Source organism: Dasypus novemcinctus, chromosome 4, assembly GCF_030445035.2.
Source record: "Dasypus novemcinctus isolate mDasNov1 chromosome 4, mDasNov1.1.hap2, whole genome shotgun sequence".
Lineage (NCBI taxonomy): Eukaryota > Metazoa > Chordata > Mammalia > Cingulata > Dasypodidae > Dasypus > Dasypus novemcinctus.
Genome location: NC_080676.1, coordinates 92,487,813 through 92,504,111, shown reverse-complemented (window position 1 = coordinate 92,504,111; position 16,299 = coordinate 92,487,813). Strand labels below are relative to the sequence as shown.

The 16,299-nt window shown below is 38.1% G+C and overlaps 1 pseudogene; it reads left to right on the top strand.

The window, feature by feature from the left end:
• Nucleotides 1–12,928: 12,928 nt before the first annotated feature.
• LOC101429508 (developmental pluripotency-associated protein 2 pseudogene) lies at nucleotides 12,929–14,739 on the top strand (annotated as a pseudogene).
• The last annotated feature ends 1,560 nt before the right edge of the window (nucleotides 14,740–16,299 follow it).

Genomic DNA, 16,299 nt, shown 5'->3' with positions numbered 1-16,299 from the left:
TGAAATTTTGCATAAATTTGCAAAAGATACCACTTTGGGGTTGACAAACTGGGGAAAGGCATCCACACTAGTGGACCAATTAAAGTTCCTTTACTCCTCACTGATGACGCTCTGAGTAAGGCCAGAAGGCTTGGCAAGTGGCTCTGTGGCTAGATTTCAGTCCCAATTCATTCTTTTTCTCTGGCGGACTCCCCTGGAGACCACAATCTGCATTTTATACACATTGCAGCTTTGTGTCCTTAGTTTATTTCAAATATGTTATTTAGGGCAGACTCAGTGCTTTTTGAAGCCAAGATAAATAATATCTATCAATACTCCATGTGTTGATGTGAAGTTGGGTGACCCCAGAAAATCATGTTCTTAGAGTTAACCCATTCCTGTGGTTGTAAAGCTATTGTGAGTGAGACCTTTGGAAAGTTAAGGGCCTTTTGCTTTGCTTAGGTTACTTCAGTAAGGTGAAGGCCTTGGTCTTAATCCTGTTACTGGAGTCCTTTGCAAATGGTATGAATATGGAACGAAAACCTAAGGAAGCCAGAAGCTGAAGCAATAAACCCAGAAGAAAATGGAGAGACCAGATACTGCCATGTGCCTTGCCATATGACAGAGGAGTCCAGGATTGCCAATAGTCTTTGGGGAGAAAGCATTATCTGATGATGCCCTGATATGGATATTTTCATGGCCTCAGAACTGTAAGCTTGAAAGCAAATAAGTCCCCACTGTAAAAGGCAGCCCATTTCTGATATATTACATTTTGGTAGCTTAGCAAACTAAAATACTCAAAGAGATATATCACTGCTGTAGAGGACATTTCATATATTTGCCAAGGTATATTCTTTCCTTTTATTTTTTTTAGAGATTTATTTTATTTATCCCCCTCCCCCCATTGTTTGTGCTTGCTCTCTGCTCTCTGTGTCTGCTTGTCATGTGATCTCTGTGTCTGTTCATTGTGTGCTCTCTGTGTCTGCCTGTCTTCCTTTTAGGAGGCACCAGGAACTGAACCCAGGACCCCACTTATGTCTCCTCATTGTATCTTTTGCATCATCTTGTGTCATTTTATTGCATCAGTTCACTGCGCCAGCCCATCATGTCACCTTGCTGTCTCGCTTGTCTTCTTTAGAAGGCACCAGGAACTGAACCCTGGACCTCCCATGTGGTAGGCAGGCACCTAACTGCTTGAGCCACATCTGCTTCCTGCTTGTGTACATCCTTCACCAAAGCTGCCTAATAGTGCCTGCAGATTTATTAGTGATTGTTTCCCAAGTTGTTCGCTGGCCTTTTGCTGGGGAAGAGGCGGCTGAGAGACTGTAGGATCCATGGAACCAATTTCAACTGGTGAAAAGGACCAGCCCTGTAATATACTTGGTGAGCATAAGAGCATAAGACCTACTTGGAACTAATGGGTGGAAAACCCAAAGGAATTAGAAAAGAAATAGTGACTGAGACAATTCTTGTGGTTCCCAGCATCAGGTCTGAAGTAGTTCTTCCTCCTCAGTACCCTTTCCAGTCTGGTACTAAGTCCTACAGAGCCCACCTCCTAAAACTTCTTCCTAAACAGCTCTGATTCCTCATCTTCATCCTCACAGGTAATGTCTGGGTTTGGGCTCACATTTCTTCTCACCTGTACCACTGTCAGAGTCCCCTATTGGTGTTCTTATTGTCATTCAGCCTTGACCCTGCCAAGCCATCTTCCACATGGGGCCTGCCAGGTCCTGCTGCACTGCCTATCTCCAGGGGAAGCGGGTATGATGTGAATGATGCCCCCTTACCCCCAAGAGATTTTTTTGCTCTAGCCCCCCAGTGATCCAGGGAATAGAAAGCATGAGTACAATGAGGTCTTTTTAGATAGATAACCATCTCAGGGATTTTAGAGTGATGGTTTATAAAAGCAGGCTAATTTAATTCTGCAGTCCGTATGCAATTTTACTGAGAAGATTTAAGTCTTGTTAAATATAATTCACTTTCTTATGGCTTTAAATTGTATGCAGCTCTGAAATAGGGGTGGCTTTTATGTTAAGAATTGCTTTCCTCCCCAGCTAGAAGCATAGCCATGTGTAGAACAGTAAGAGAAACTTAAATGACAATGATTACTAAATAACTGTAGCTTCAAAGAAAAGGTAGGTAATAACACTTTGCATTCGTACAAGTCTGCCTTTCATCTGAGTATATCAAAGGAAAAGAAAATATAACTGATGCTGTGCTATGGTTGAAACTGTGCAATTTCCTTATTTCTGAGTGTTTCCAATCTCAAATATGATACTAAGTTAAAGTATCTGGAGAATTCAGTGTGTATTGATCTTGAGCACAGGCTTTTTCTCTTTTATTTCTTCCTCTCTAACGTCAGCCTAGAGTTGCAAAGGCATTGATGGACCACCTGCCTTCATGGTATGAAACATTTGTTCTCATAACAGAAAAATATAATGATAAGAGTTGGAAGGTCAGCTCTCCGAGCTATCCTAAAGTTGTGGTAGAAAAATACAGTCAGAAATGAAGATAGAGGTGCAACATTTGCACCCTCAGAGTCAATTCAATCAAGGTGCCAACAAACACTTCAGAAATGGATCGGAGAACCTGCTTGTCCTCTTTCCTGAAGTACAAAATTTACAGAGTATGTTCAGAAGGGCAAATGGAAATTATTTTCATTAAGACTCAGCATTGTGAATGCCCTGTAAATATTGGGAAGTCTTGAAATCCCAGAAATACATCGACACTGATCCTATTCGCATTCTTTCTCTTGTGAGTTTGTGACCTTGTATTTTTTTGGTGGCTTTAGATTTTTCATGTTGTGCTTGCCTATAGGCACATGTGTTTTTGACCCTGGGGATAAGACAAACAATTAACCTAGAAATCTCTAAACACATAGGGAAAGAGTTAGTCACTCAAATGTGAAGAAAGAAGAGGTAAAAGAGTAGTTAATTTTGTTCCCAAGGTAAATACAGTTTTCATGATACATAAGAACAGGGACTGCCACAAAGGAAACCAAGAGATTGAGATTTCACATGCTCACCTAGCCTCATGGGTAGACATTTAAAATTATTTCCTAATGAAGTTATACATATAGTAGAGATACACTATCAGAATTAAAGGAAAGATATATTAATCATGCAACTTTTTAAAAAGTAAACATTTTCTACAAGTATACTGAAAATTTATATAACTTCTTTTATTAGTCAGCCAAAGAGGTGCTGATGCAAATTACCAGAAACCTGTTGACTTTTTATTAAGGGTATTTATTGGGGGTCCAGCTTACAGTTATGAGGCCCTAAAGAGTCCTACTCAAGGTTAGTTTCTCACCAGAGTCAGTTGCCATATGTTGAAGTAAGATGGCAGGTGATCTCCCCTCGTCTCTCCTTCCCTCTTCCTCTTAAGGTTCCATGGGCCCAGCTTCTTCTGATCTCAGCTGTAGGCTGGCATAGGGCTCGTTTGTTTCTTGGCCTTCTCAGCTGTTCAGGTGCTTTGTTCTCTTCAACTTCAAACTATCAGGCAAATGGCTTATCTCTCTCCAGCTGTTTGAGCCTTCTTTCTGTCACGTGGCAGGACCAAAATGACCAAGTTCTCATCTTTTCTGTGTATCTTCTGTGAGTCTTCTTGAGTGAGTGCCCATTTACATAGCCCACCAAGGGGGTGGGGACTCACCCCTCCTGACATGGTCAAAATCAAGCCCTAATCTTAACATAATTTAATCAAAGACATCTCAGATGAATTAAAGGGGATCACACCCAGAAGAACAGACCAGTTTACAAACATAATCTCTCATTTTGGAATTCATAAGTAATATCAAACTTCTATACTTTTGGTGTCACGCATTTCTTCAATATTTAATATACATTGATTCTCAAAAAATGGAAGTGATTAGGGTCTTTCTCAACTTTTGTGATATCTTGAACAAGACTATTATTTCAAAATATACTTTAATAATACATTTTGGTCAACCAGTGATAGGGAGTAAGAAGAGAAAGAGAAGTGAGCAAGAGAAATACAAAGACACAAAATAAGAAGAGAAAGGCACAAAGTGAAAGAATTTTGGGAGGAACATAAATACAGATGTAAGCAAAGAAGACAAACACACATGGGAAAAAAGGGTAGAGACAAAAGTGTTCAATATTAACTTTATATATATATATATTTATTTGGCTTCTTATAATGACCACTTTTAAAATGTTTTAATTAAAATAAAATTAAATAATGTATTAATAGGGAGGGAGCACTCTTTGGGGACTCAACTGAAGGATATTTGGAGAGAAAACATTTTGATTGTTTATGTCCAACCCCAGGTGGTCTGTGTAGCGAGCAAAGGTAGATTCTGTGTACAGTTAGAGATTGATGACTGAAGACTTGGAGAACCTCCAGTCAACTCTTCAAGCTGTGTTTACTTACTCACCAAATTACATTCCAATTTTATTTTATTTTATTTTATTTATTTTTTTTTTTTAATTTTTTTATTTTTTATTGACTTTGTAATAATACATTCCAATTTTAAATCGGCTTCCCGTGAACATTGGGTGAGAAAAAGAATCTGGTCCTCCAAAAGGGGCTGCTTCTCTTGAGAATTGTATTTGTCATTGCAATTGGCAACATTCTGTTTTATGTCTCCACCTCTTGTGCGGTTGACTAGCAACAATGATTCACCTAGAACCTAAGAACTTAGATTGCTAGGACCATAAGTTGGAGTATAAAGCCCTAAAATTCTTTAAGAGGAGAAATCCACTTGAGCAATAGTTTGACACTAGGTGACAACCTTCCTCTCATTCAGTTTTCTTCACACTCGACAGGCATTCATTCAGAATTATTGAAAAAGATCTGTTTAATTAAAGGGTCTAAAAACAGAATGTTTCAAAGAAAATTACTTTCTTTTTCAATATATACATAATAGTCCAAGACATAAGATGTAATCAGTTTTATGAAGTGAAATGAAATACATTAAAGAAAGTATAAAAGTTACAAAACGTAAAAACATAGCAAAATATGAAAATCTTTAGAAAATAAGAAATAATTACTGTTTGAAATAGTGAAAAAGTTGAAATAGCCCAAATATTCAGCAATAGATAATTGGATAGTAAACTTGTGGTGCATCCATACAATGCAATGTTTTGTAGCCACTGAAAAATAGTTAAGTAGATCAACATATTCTCACATGATAAGAGAGCTTAGGTATATTTTTAAGTGGAAAAGAAGGTCTCAGAGCAATATGTATGCAATGATACTATTTTTGTATAGTAATGGGGAGAATGGAAGAAGGGATTATTGGGATTGTCATTTTTTATGTCAGACGTTCTGTAATATTTGAAATTGCTACAATCAGCATGCATTATTTTTGTAAATAGAAAAAAGACATTGATAAGAATTATCCATTTATCCATTTCACTATTAAAAAAACACATTCAATAACAAGTATTGGTGATGATATGAACAAATTAAAATCCTCATGCATTGCTGGTAGGAATGCCAATGTCGTAGCAGCAGTGGAAAATTTGGTTTTTCCTCAAAAATTTAAATGTAGAATTACCATATTACTTTGCAATTCCAATCCTAGATATATGCCCAGAGGTATAAGTACTCAAACAAAGTACATGTAGGGAAGTGGACTTGGCCCACTGGATAGGGTGTCCGTCTGCAACAAGGGAGGTCCATGGTTCAAATCCTGGGTCTCCTCCTTCCTTGCCACGCAGGGGTGTTCCCGTGGTGGGGAGCCCCTTGCACAAGGAGTGCACCCCTTAAGGAGAGCCGCCCAGCGTGAAAGAAATTTCAGCCTGCCCAGGAATGGTGCCGCACACATGGAGAGCTGATACAACAAGATGATGTAACAAAAAGAAACACAGATTCCCGTGCTGCTGAGAACAACAGAAACAGACAAAGAAGAACACAGAGCAAATGGACGCAGAGAACAGACAACTGGGGCGGGGCAGAGTGGGGCAGGGCAGGGTGGGGGAAGGGGAGAGAAATTAAAAAAAAACAAAAAAAACAAAGTACATATATATGTATGTTTATAGTAGCACTGTTCACAGTAGTCAAAAGGTAAAAAATGCCCAGTTTTCCATCAACGGATGAATGGATAAGCAAATTGTATATACCTAGAATATCATCCAGCCGTAAAAATAAATGAAGTTTTGTACTGACACAAACTACAAAATGTGGATGAACCTCCAAAATTGGGTGCTATATGAAAGAAGTTAGACGCAATATGTTAGGTGTCTATGATTCCATTTCTATGAAATATCCAAAATAGGTAAATCCATAGAGCCAGAATGCAGATTGGTGATTTGCCAGGAGCTGAGGGGAGAAACTGATTAATAGGTAAGAAGCTTTACTTTGGAGTGATGGCAATGTTTTAGAACTAGATAGAATTCGATTTATACAACTTTATGAATATATTTAATGTCAATTATTTCACTTTAAAATAAATTTATGTTTCATGAATTTCACCTTAAATTATTCCTAAAAAGAATTATCCACTGACTCCAGTGTTAAAAGACTGTATTTTTAAAATAAAATATTTTTGTCTGTAAAGACAATTTAAGTACTTGAAATTCAAACTATACTAAAAATATTTAATTTCTTATGGAACAACTTTAATGGTTGAGCTTTAGGGTAAAAGATTTGCATGTTTTCACATCAACCAGAAGAAGAAAAACATCACTGCCCAATTTTTAAGGCAAAGTTTCTGAATGGAACAGAGATATCCTAAATTTTATGAAGGTTGAGAAGTTCATGACCCCTAGAAAGTGGTGAAACTGGCAGTTTGTATTCAGTACTGCCGTACTTTCCAGGCACTCTTGGAATCCTGTGAACTTCTGTACCCAGGGACTCCGGCAGCAATGCAGCAGCTTGGGTTCTTACCTGCTATGGCTTTTCCTTCCTCCCTCCTTCCCACTCTTCCTATCTTTTCTTTATTTTTAATTTTTAAAAATTTTCATTTTAACATATATATAACATAAAAGCTTCCATTTTAAACACTTTCAATTATGCGATTCAAGGATTGTTAATCACATCCACAATGCTTCACCCCAAACAGAACCTCTGTACCCCTTAAGCATTAACTCCCCATTCTTCCTGCCCTGCCCCTGCCAACTGGTAGCCTGTAATAACTTCTATCTCTATGAATTTGTATATTCTAATTATTTCATATATATGAAATCATACAATATTTGTCCTTTTGTATCTGGCTTATTCTACTCAGTGTCATATCTTTAAGGTTCATCTGTATTGCAGCGTTTATCAAAATGGCAACATTTTTTATCCCTAAATAATATTCCAATGTGTAAATATACCACAATTTGTTTATCTGTTCATGTGTTGATGGACATTTGATTTGCTTCCATCTTGTGGCTATTGTGAATAATGCTGCTATAAACATTGGTATACAAGTATCCGTATGGGTCCATGATTTCAATTATTTTGGGTATATGTACCTGTAAGAGGGATTGCCAGGTCATATGGTAATGCTATACTTTCTGAGTAACCACCAGAATGTTCTCCACAGTGGCTACACCATTTTATATTCTCACCAACAAGTGTTCTATTTCTCCACATCCTCACCAACATTTAATTAATTAATTGATTGATTTTAATAATAGCTATTTTGGTGTGTATGAAGTGATATTTCATTGTGATTTTAGTTTATATTTCCCTATTGGCTAATGATGCTAAGCATCTCTTCATGTACTTATTGACCGTGTCTTCTTTGAGAAATGTCTACTGAAGAAATTGGTCCATTTTTTAGATTGGATTGTTTGTCTTTCTGTTATTGAGCTGTAAGTTATTTGTATATTTTGGATATTAAGCCTTTATTAGATGCATGCTTTCCAAACATTTTCTCCCATTCTTCATTCATTTAGTAATATCTTTGTGCATGAATGTTTTTTTTAAAGATTTATTTTATTTATTTCTCCTCCCTGTCCCCCCACCATTGTTTGCACTCACTGTCTGCTCTCTGTTCATCTTTGTTTTTATTTTTTAAGGTTTTATTTATTTATTTCTCCCCCTCCCTCCATTATCTGCTCTCTGTCCATTTGCTGTATATTTTTCTGTGTCTGCTTGTATTCTCATTAGGCGGCTCCAGGAACTGATCCTGGGATCTTCTTGAATGGGAGAGAAGCGATCATTCTCTTGAGCCACCTCAGCTCCCTGATCTGCTGCGTCTCTTATTATCTCTTCTCTGTGTCTCTTTTCCTTGTGTCATCTTGCTGCGCCAGCTCTCCATGTGGGTCAGCACTCCTGTGCAGGGCAGCACTCCTGTGTGGGGCAGTGCTCCATGCAGGCCAGCACTCAGCGTGGACCAGCTTGCCACACAGGCCAACTTACCTTCACCACGAGGCCCTGGGCATTGAACCCTGGACCTCTTATATGGTAGACGGGAGTCCAGTTGCTTGAGCCACATCCACTTCCCTGTTTATTTTTTTAGGAGGCACTGGCTGCTGAACCTGGGACCTCCCATGTGAAAGGGAAGTATTCAAGCACTTGAGCCACCTCCACTCCTTGCTTGTTGTGTGTCTTATTGTGTTTACTCATTGTGTCTCTTATTGTGTCATCTCACTACATCATCCTGTTGGGTCAGCTCGCCATGCCAGCCCATCCTGTCAGCTCGTGTCTTGCTGTCTTGATCGTCTTGATCGTCTTCTTTAGGAGGCATGGGGAAGTGAAACTGGGACCTCCTGTTTGGTAGGCAGGTGCCTAGCTGCTTGAGTTACATCCCCTTCCCCACAAAAGTTTTTGATTTTAATAAAGTCCAATTTATCTATATGTATTTTGCTGCTTGTGCCTTTGGTTTAAGTATAAGAATTCATTGTCTTACACAAGTGTTTTCTTTTGCTAAAAGCTGCTAGAAGCAATATATTAGAAATGGGTTGACTTTTACACTGGGGATTTACTAGGTTGCATGCTTACAGTTCTGATGTTGTGAAAGTGTCCAAATCAAGGCATCATCAGGCAAGGCTTTTCCCCAAAGACTGGCACATGGAGGCATCTGCTTGGCCCTCGCTTCTCTTCTGAATTTTGTTGTTTTAGCTTCTGGCTTTCTTACTACCAGATTTTGCCAATTACAGCTCCTTGCTCTTGTGGCCATCTCTCTCTGTTCCTGGGCATTTTTCTGTGCCTCAGTGGGTTTCTCTCTCTCTGACTCTTTCCATATTCATTCCATTGATGTTGGGCTCTAGTAAGAGGATTAAGACCCACTTTAGGTCACATCCTACTGATGTTCTCTAGTCAAAATTTCTACTTATAATAGATTCACACCCACAGGAATGGATTCATTCTAAGGGCATGATTTTCTAGGGTCCATTCAGAATCAAACTGTCACAAGGACCTGAAGATATTCCCTTATATTTTGTTCTAAGAGTTTTATAGTTTTAGTTCTTATATTTGCAGGTTTAAGTTAATTTTGTATATAGTGTGAGGTAGGGGTCAACTTTCATTCTTTGGTATGTGGATAGTGGATATCCAGTTTTCCCAGCAACATTTGCAGAAGAGACTCTTCCTTCCCAATAAGTGAATTTGGCACCTTTGTCAAAAGTCAATTGACCGTAGATGAGAAAGTTTTTTTCTGAGCTTTTAAATTCTTTTCCATTGGCTTATATTTCTGACTTTGTACCAATTCCACACTGTTTTAATTGTATGTTTTAAGTGTGAGTCTCCAACTTTTTTCTTCTTTATCAAGATAGTTTTGGCTGTTCAGGGCCTCTTGCCATTCCATATGGATTTGACAATTGGCTTTTCCATGTCTGCAAAGAAGGCTGTTGGAATTGTGATGGGAATTGTCTTGAATTGTCAATCACTTTGGGCAGTACTGACATCATAAAAATATTGTCTTTTGATCCATGAATATGGAATGTCTTTCCATTTATTTAGGCCTTTAATTTCTTGCAGCAATGTTTTGTAGTTTTCTGGGCACAAATACCTTATATCTTGGTTAAATTTATTCCTAGATAGTTTATTCTTTTAGTTGTTATAGTAAATGGAATTGTTTCCTTGATTTCTTTTTTCAGATTGCTTCCTGCTGCTATATAGAAACATCATAGATTTTTTGGGGGGTGTTGCTCTTATACCTGCCACTTTGCTGAATTCTTTCATTATCTCAAGTAGGTTTTTTATGGATTTTTTGGAATATATATATATATATATATATATATGAATTTAGGAAACTACAGGGATACTTTTGCTTCATCCTGTCAAATTTGGATGCCTTTTTTTCTGTTTCTTACCTAATTGCTCTGGCTAGAACTTCCAGTACAATGTTGTGTAACAGTGGTGAGAGGGGGCATATTTATCTTGTTTCTGATCTTAGAAGGAAAGATGTCAGTAATTCATCATTAAGTATGATGTTAGCTGTGGGTTTTTCATATATGCCCTTGGTCATGCCTTGGTCAAGTTTCCTTCTACATCTAGTTTTCTAAGTGATTTTATTAACAAATGGTAAGGGATTCTGTCAAATGCCTTTTTTGCATTGATTGAGATGATCATGTATTTTTTTCCCCTTTGTTCTATTAATTAACATTGTATTACATTAATTGAATTTCTTATATTGAACCACCCTTGCATATTGAGATAAGTCCCACTTGATCATGGTTTGTGATTCTTTTAATGCGCTGCTGGATTCAGTTTGCTAGCATTTTATTGAGGATTTTTACATCTATATTCATAATTAATATTGGAATATAATTTTCCCTTCTTGTGATTTCTTTATCTGGCTTTGGTATTAGGGTGATCCTGGCCTCACAGTATGAATTAAGACGTATTCCCTCCTGTTCAATTTTTTGGAAGAGTTTGAGAAAAATTAGTTTTAATTCTTCTTTGAGTAGTTGGTAAAATTCACCAGTGAAGGTATCTGGTCCTGAATGTGTCTTTTTGGGGAGGTTTTTTTTTTTTTTAAGATTTATTTTAGTTATTTATTTTCCCTTATGCTCTTGTTTTTCACTTGCTGTGTCTGTTCGTCTTCCTTGTTTCTTTAGGAGGCACTGGGAGCTGAACCCAGGACCTCTGATGTGGGAGAGAGGTGCTTAATCACTTGAGCCACCTCTGCTACCTGCTTTGTTGTGTCTCTTGTTTTCTCCTCCCTGTGTCTCTTGTTACATCATCTTGTTATGTCAGCTTGCCACCCCTGTCAGTCGTGTCAACTCCCTGTCTTCTTCAGGAGTCACTGGAAACCTCTGCTCCCTGCTTTGTTGTGCCTCAGATTATTTTATTTCTTCTTGTGTTTTTGTTGTGTCAGCTCACCATGCCAGCCCATCGATCAGCTCACCATCTTCTTTAGGAGGCACTGAGATTTGAACCTGTGACCTCTTATGGGGTCGACAGCAGCCCAGTTGCTTGAGCCATATCCACTTTCTTTGGGAGATTTTTGATTACTGATTCAATCTTTTTACTAGTAATTGGTTTGTTGACTTCTTCTATTTCTTCTTGATCAGTTTAAGTAAATTGTGACAGTCTAGGATTTTGTTCATTTCATATAAGTTATCTAATCTGTTGGTTTACTACTGTGCTTTCTTTGGGAACACTGAATACTTGTTTCCTACTGGTCCATCAAAACCCATCTCTTTTTATTATTGCCCCATTTACTCTAGCTGGGCTCTTGGTGTAGAAATAGCTGGATAATATGGTGCTAGGCAGAGATAGATAATTATAACAGTTAATTTTTATTGAGTACTTATATGTTAAGCATTCTGTTTAATTTGTATTAGTTCTCATTATTATTATCCCTGTACTAAGATGAGAAAACTGAGGACCACAAAAGTTGCCTAGCATCATTAACTAATGAGAAATAGGGTTAAGACTCAAACCCAGATGTCTCTGTCTCAAGAACCAGAAATGTTGACTCCTAAACCAGTGGTTATGAAAATGTGAACCCTGGATAGCACAATTAGTGTTACTCAAGAACTTGTTAGAAATAAAAATTCTCCAGCCTTACCTAGATCTACTAAATCAGTAAGTCTGGAGCCCAGAAAACTATGTTTTAACAAGCTCTGAAGATTATTATTATTTTTTTTTTTATTAATTTTTTTATTTTTTATTGACTTTGTAATAATATTACATTAAAAATATATATGTGAGGTCCCATTCAACCCCACCCCCCCACCCCCCCTCTCCCCCCCCCCAACAACACTCGTTCCCATCATCATGACACATCCATTGGATTTGGTAAGTACATCTTTGGGCACCTCTGCACCTCATATACATTGGTTCACATCATGGCCCATACTCTCCTCTATTCCATCATGTAGGCCCTGTGAGGATTTACAATGTCCGGTGATTACCTCTGAAGCACCATCCAGGGCAGCTCCATGTCCCGAAGACGCCTCCACCTCTCATCTCTTCCTGCCTTTCCCCATACCCTTTGTCCATTATGTCCACTTTTCCCAATCCAATGCCACCTCTTCTATGTGGACACTGGATTGGTTGTGTCCATTGCACCTTTATGTCAAGAGGAGGCTCAGATTCCACCTGGATGCTGGATGCAATCCTCCCATTTTCAGTTGTAATCACTCTAGGCTCCATGGTGTGGTGGTTGTCCTTCTTCACCTCCATCTTAGCTGAGTGTGGTAAGTCCAATAAATCAGATTGTAGGTGCTGGATGAAGATTATTTTAATGCATGCTAAAGACTAAGAATCACTGAGCAGGATTGTTCAACTGAACTTTCTGTGATGATGGAAATATTTGCTACTTGTGCTATTCAATAAGGTAGCTACTAACCATGTGTCACTGTTGAGTATTTGAAATGCAGCTAATGTGATTGGGGAACTCAATTTTTAATTTTATTTTAATTAAAATTCAAATAGCTGTATAGGGTTAGTGGCTATCATATTGGACATGACAGTTATAGTTCCATTACATCTTCCACTATGCTTCTGTTTTAGAACATCGCTCAACTCTAAGAGCATTGCTAATGTAGTCATTTAGTAGTAATTAGAGCATGATGATGTCAGAAATATATTGGCGTAGATGTGGTTTGGTGGGTGTCCTGTAAGAACACATTATCCACAAAACTTCCCACTATATGTGTATGTAGAATTAATTTAAAAAATAACAAATGAGAAGATTCAACTCATATGGGCCTTATATTGATCCACACAATACCAAGTGCAATGATTATTTTATTTATACATATTGATCATCCTATACAGACAGTGGACAGTGGGATCTGGTGCATAAATAAGTTGAACTCCATAAATATTAGCCTAGGGATGACTTTGGCAAAAGGTCATGAAGAAATTCTTATGTGATACATCTTTTTTAAAAAAAATATTTAAAGCATATAAGAATATACAGGTATGATAACTCATTTGATGTGATTCATAGATATTTTCTCATGAGATGTTGGCCCTACACTTTATACCATTAGGACGAAGCCAACCTGAAATGCAGTCCTTGTAAAAGACTCTGTAAACTTCATAATTGTAATCTGGTTCTGAAGAGGTGGAAATAAAGAAAGGCAAATATTACAATAGGGCTGGAATGGAGTTTTCTTCACCTTTGGGTTTGAGAGAAAGAGAATATCTTTGAAAGGGAATTAGATGAGGAACATGTGATAATCATATTAGTTCCAGTAAAAGGAGAACCTCAAGAGGAGCATCAGATGGAACCAAGTACTTCAACTGCAGAAGTTAAAGTAAAGAAGTCTAGGAAAAAGGATAAAGTTCATCTCTCTCAAATGAAAGAGCAATTCAAAGCTTGCTCAAAACCTAGTTATAAACCCTGGGCCTCCTTGACCTGTGTGGAGCTGGCCCACGCACAGTGCCAATGTGCTGAAGGAGTGCCGTGCCATGCAGGGGTGCCCCATGCGTAGGGGATCCCCACGCGCAAGGAATGCACCCCGTAAGGAGAGCTGCCCAGTGCGAAAGAAAGTTCAGCCTGCCCAAGAATGGCACTGTACACTTGGAGAGCTGATGCAGCAAGATGATGCAACAAAAAGAAACAGATTCCCTTGCCACTGACAGCAACAGAAGCAGACAAAGAAGAACACACAGCAAAATGGACACAGACACCAGACAACTGGGGGGGAAGGGGAGAAAAATAAATAAAAAAACAAAACAAAACAAAAAACCCTAGTTATAAAGAACCAGTGCTTCCCAAACATTTTGCCTCCAGTTAATAAGATACATCTGGACACTTTAAGGAAGTGGTGTCAACAATTTAATTTGAGTTCTGATGGCCAGAAAATAAAGATTTATCTGAGGCTCCAGCAACATGATTACCCTGAGCAAAAACAGGGTATTCCTGACAGACCACAGGAGACTAAGTTGCAGTCATGCTCAAAGAAATGCAAGGCAGTGACCAAGACAGCAAAGGATCAGGAAAGTTGTAAGAGAAGAGAGAAAAAGGAAATGACTAATGCAGTTGAAGTGATAAGTTCAGCAGAGGAAGCAGTATTGGTATCATGGACAGGAATTGCTGCAAGAGCAGTTCAGCCTAAGATTGTGAATTTATGTCCCATTCCTACTTCTGTTGAGACCCTTTTGCTGCAAGCCTCTGGTGTCAGATGGTGTGTGGTCCATGGTTCTCCCTGCAGACATGAAGGGTTGGGTTCACCTGAATTCCACGCAGGGCAGGTCTGGGTGCCTGACACTCCCAAGAGGATGATCTCTCTCTTCCTGTTACCAGCCTGCACTTTCCCAACCGCAGACGTAGAAGATAGTATGCTATGCCCTGAGTGTGTGACAAGGAATAAGAAATTAATGAAAAGATTTAATTATAATAGGGAAGGAAAAGTGACCTGCTTTGAACACACCAACATCACTCTTTTGGATGGGTAATGTTTTAACAAATAGCAAATGACTAAGAATCCATAGCCAAATTGACTTGCATCTCAATGATTGCTGTGTGGTATCCCAACTTCTCCTCAGTGCTGTTTAATTTCCAGCATATAAAAGGGAATTTCTGGATCCTGGACTTGGGGTTTGCCAAAAAGTGACTGGTAACTGCTGCTTTGATGAGTTGGGTTTAAAGAAGAGGTTTTTCCAACCATTCCAATTGAAATGCTCCTCTATGTATTGGTTCCATATAAATTACTATTAGAGGAGAATTACCTTATGGAAAAGTCTCAGTAAATATTTTAACATTGAGTATGTAGCTACATAGAATATGTTTTTGTTCCTTTTAAAAATTGTATGCATGTTTAATATATTCATAATATTAAAAAGTTACTTAGGGGTATGGTGAAATATTTCTCATTCTAGTATTGACACAAGTGGCCTTGTTCAATCACATTGCGTGTATGCGTGTGTTTTTTACCATGAAATTTCTACAAGTGGATTTTCTGTAGAATTAAATACCTACAAATGGAATTGCTGAGTTAAAAAAATAAATAAATAAAAGAGTTAGTGTGGTCATACCCCATTAGCAACGTAATAGTGGGGGGGAGAGTTCATCTTCAAATGAACGAGCAATCCAAAGCTTGTTCAAAACTTAGTTTTTCGGTTTTTTTTTTTAGGAGGTATAAGGACCTCATACATGGGGAGCAGGAGCTCAACCTCTTGAGCTGCATCTGTTCCCCGAGAGTGTCTGAATATATTCATAGTTGTCTGAGAGAGAGAGAGAGTCTCTAACTAGTAGACATAAACATTCTCGACACTACAGGGAAACAGATACTAATAACATTAAATTTTCTCTGCTCACATTGGGAAGTTCATTAGCAGGAGTCAGCGGTCAATTCCAGTGAACATTTATTGACTCCTATGGGCCAGCAATGATGAGAATCTATGTTGACCACAGCTGTGTTCCTGAATGACATGATCAGAGTTGTGCTATAAAAAAATATTCTGGTAAGAGGCTTTGTGGGACTCTCTGGTAAGGACCACGAGGACCAGAATGAAGTTGTTTTGGGGATTCAATAGGCAGGGAAGATTATTTGAAGGAAGGCAGAGAATCCAAGAGACTTTACTAAATATGGGAGATTTTGGGTTTTGTTTACAGTGGTGAGGTTTAAATTTGGTTATCAGGTAAATGGTGGTATCATTAACACCACGTTTGAACCAGAGAGAAGAGGTAAAGTAAATGTGCCATGGACTTTCTTTTCAGTTTGCTTAAAGGCATCTTGATAATTGCCCATGAGATTTAGTAGAGTTCCAACATTGATATATAATATTGTAAAACAAGCATCTTTCATAGTGATTCTAATAAAATGCCAGTATCTGCTTTGGATTTGACAATGATTGTAAACAATAATTGGTAAAAGCCAAATTTAAATGTACATCTTTCTAAAAACATCAGCCTTGCTTTGGGAAGCAATATTTTAATTTTAGCTCACTGCTAAACAATACAGCAGTTACAAATGAATTCTCTCCAGCCTCCTTGTTCTTTTATCACTGTCCTTC